This window comes from Anarrhichthys ocellatus, unplaced genomic scaffold (assembly GCF_004355925.1).
Source record: "Anarrhichthys ocellatus isolate YVR2014 unplaced genomic scaffold, GSC_Weel_1.0 scaffold5, whole genome shotgun sequence".
Classification (NCBI taxonomy): Eukaryota; Metazoa; Chordata; class Actinopteri; order Perciformes; family Anarhichadidae; genus Anarrhichthys; species Anarrhichthys ocellatus.
In genome coordinates, this window is record NW_022280035.1 from 11,058,326 (window position 1) to 11,062,194 (window position 3,869).

Here is a 3,869-nt window from a genome sequence, read left to right on the forward strand (position 1 = left end):
CGGGCTCGTGACGCGTTTAAAGGGGTGTGCGCGCGTGTTTAAAGGGGAGGGCTGCTGCTGCTGCGTGTACCCTTCTGCCACTGAGGTCACGGCTGTGTGGTAAATAAAACATGTTCTCACATTATCAAAAGACTGAGTGAATACCATCAAAATATGAGGATCGTTTGAGTTAATACATCTCTACATTACCATTTAAATGTATAATATTATTTTATTATGTCAATATGTGTAAATATGCATGTCAGATTGTAAATTTATTGCATTTACGTATTCCTGGATATGCATTTTAAATATGCTATTATAATATTTGTATGTAGTTTTATGGGTGAACTGTGTTTTCCAGGATTTAATGGATGAATGTATGGACCATTAACCTTGCTTGAGGTCACATGACATTGTGCATTTGGTGAATCTTGTTGAAACATAAAATATATTTAGGGAACAAACTGGGTCTAACTGAAGATGTTCAATCACAAAATGAGCAGGATTGTTTGTTCTTGAAATATGTAAGATATTTTCTCTTTTTAAAAGTGATTTATAAATTAGTTTAACAGTAAACTCCTCAGATTGAGTTGGGCAAAATGTTGCATTCTTCCTTTGAAAATGACAAAATAAAACAACAAATGGGAGGTTATAAAAAATCATACTTAGATTTAAAATTGTTCTTAAGATTGTGCAGGTGGGGATTTGTCTATTTGAATCAAAAATGTATTGAGGGAACAAACTGGGTCTAGCTTGCAACCTTCCATTGTTTTATTAATGAAAATGTAAAATCTCTTTTTATGAAATGAGAAATGAGTTCCACTCATGAAGATGATGCTAAAGACGGTGAAAACAGTGAAAATAATCTGATGCCATCTTTGTTAGTTGTTCTTCAAAATATGTACCCAGGGAATTAATAATTTGAATACAGTCAGTATAGAATTTATTTAACAGTAAATTATGAATCTCGGTTTAGTTTTTATGATCATACAATGATGTTTATGCCTTAAAGATTATACCAAACATGTTGCATAAATTAATTTTTTTCCCCCCAATCTGTTCACTGGTTTTATGGCTTGAAACGAACAGCAACACTTAACTTGGTTATGCTTAGTTTATGTATTCCTGATTGAGGTTATTACTCAAGACAGGACTCTGGGTGACTGATCCATTTGAAACTAATTCACTCAAAGCACCATCTGGATCTAACTGGCCTACTTGGCCACTTGGCATTATTACTGAAAAAGTAAAATAATGAAATTACTCTTCCCATGACATAAAAACATGGTCTTAAAAAAGACATTAAAACAAAAAGCCAGAAGTAGTTAACATATCGGATGACTGATAACATCTTGTTCCTTCAAAATGTGTGCACATGGTCAGTCACTGAACTTATGATTCATTTAAACTAGGCTACTCCCCCATTTTAAATTAGAAATTTAAAGCCACGCACGACATAGTCATCTAAAGGCAAATAAAAGAGGAAATCAATGTAACTGTGGCTGACTACGACAAGGCAGCATGCAGGAGAGAGCTGATAGGCCTTATATGCACAGCAGGGGACTATGGGACTTCCTGTATTTTTCCTGGCAGCACCAGTATTAGGTTTTTCAGACCATGACACGTGTGTCTATCCATCCATATATAAAGACATCAATTATCTAACAAATCCTTTATTGCTATTATAGCTTTGGAGCACTGCAGCTGTCTAAACTATACTTCAGTCAGCTGTCTCCTGATCAAAAGCTGGAAGACCAATTTGGTTTGCATAAAAAAAAAAGAGCCTGCCACATTTCATCCCTTACTGTTCCAGTTTATCTCAGATCACATATCAGCTGCTAAAAAAAGATTTTTGCAAAAGTTACAGCTGCTTGCAGTTTGTAGTGAGAGAGTGTAAAATAATCCTGGACGTAAAGATCGCGAAAGTTCCTCTTGTCCAGTTTAGAGACCCGACAGGTCTACTACGCCCCAATAACACACCCGGCTGCCATACTGCTTGAGAATCTAGCTCAAGAAGAGGGGAATCAGGCTGGAACCAGGTACATCTGGGACTTTATCTGTGCCTGATTTTATCACCTGTCCTCTTGCTAGCACATTCCTCAAGCCTAATTGTGTCTGCTGCATAGTGTCCTCTGTGACTTTATATCAGCCCCGTCCAATTTATCTCAGCATTTCTTCAGTGTTCGTTGTCTGCCGGACAAATCCCTCTGTCTCTTTCCGAGCCAGTTGGAGTGACCCCACCGTGGAAAAGAATACACAGAAGTGAGATGGGCTCCTACACTCACAGAGGGGGAGTTTGGCCTCTCTGATACTTGAACAACCCCCCCTGCAGTGTTAAAAATAACCAGCTCTTCATCTGACTGACCAGACAGACTGGGGCTTTGAGGGAGTATTATCTCTCTGCAGTTTGTTCAACAACCAGGCAGACAGAAAACACACACGCACACGCACACACACACACACGCACGCACACACACACACACACACACACACACACCAACAGATAGGGGGAAAGCAAGCACAACAGATAGAAAAAGAAAACGGCTCATACAATTGTTTCCACTGCGCTGTTTAGATTCTTGTTGGACGTTTTGTATTCTTTTTGACAGTGTGGTATTTTGCACATCAAACTTGTTGCTTTTATGCTTCACTTTGACCGCATTCTCCCACCAGATAGTTTGTAAAGCAAAAATACTTTTGTTATCGACGTGTTTATGAAACGAGATGAATCGGACAGCTGATTGTACACTATGGCTGCTAGGGTTGAAGCTAAAACCAAATGGCGGTGGCTAGATTTGTGACCCATCTGAAGAGTAAACAAAAATGTTTACAAGTCATTTTGATTTTGAGAACAGATATTTCTGTTTTATAAATATGTCACATTTATATTTTCCTTTTTAAACAGGATCTATAAATGAGTTTGAAATGAAACTCCTCAGATTGGATAGGTGTTGCATTCTTCCTTTCAGTATTTCCAATGCATACAGAATACCACATCAATAAGAATAGTGCAGACAAATAAATATATAATAAAATAAATGTTTATTCATGAAGTCCCAATTCAGTCAGGCTTGTCTTACATTAATCTGTTTAGATTTTCTGGTTCGGCATCTCAGTATTTGAGGCTAGAGAGACTCAGAGAAATGATGAGCACTTCATCTCATCTTAACGACATTTCATGCACGTGACACGTACGCTGTTATGTCTGATCGAATATGATGATAAGCCGTATAGAATAAGCCCCTGAGATTGATAACTGTTAATTATACTTAAGTGTTGTGATTAAATAGTGCTCTCAACTTTTTGTTTAAAAAGATTTACAAAAATAAAAACATGATCGCAAAACAGATACAGTAAATCTCCCAAAGTAAGCGCACTACTGTCAGCAACATAGATACATGTTTGTCTGTTATCTGAGGACCTCTACTGGTCAATGAGAGAATTAACATCAGTGCTACAAAAGAGTATCTACAGCGCAATCTGTTGAAAAATACAATCCTTTATTCAACATACACAAAGTTACATGTCTGTTTGTGAGTTCCTTTACTGAGCATAGTAATAGGGATGGCACATTATTGGCCTACGGAAATGTAAAAAAAAAATACTTTGAAAATGTTGTGTAGAAAAGTTGTATATAAAATGTGTCTCATCGTTGAATAATAGACAATAATAGCCCTTTCAAAATATATTTACAATAAACTAAATGGTGAAACAAGTCAACAGCTTCAATGCTGTTAGAATATGTACAACTAAATAGCTCAATGGGCCCGTGTGCAGATAATAAATGCTCATTTTATATAAGTTAAATATACTTACGCAAAAAAGTAATTTGGTATGAGCATGTTATCCTTTACATATTTCCTCTTTTCATAGCAACCCCCCCCCCC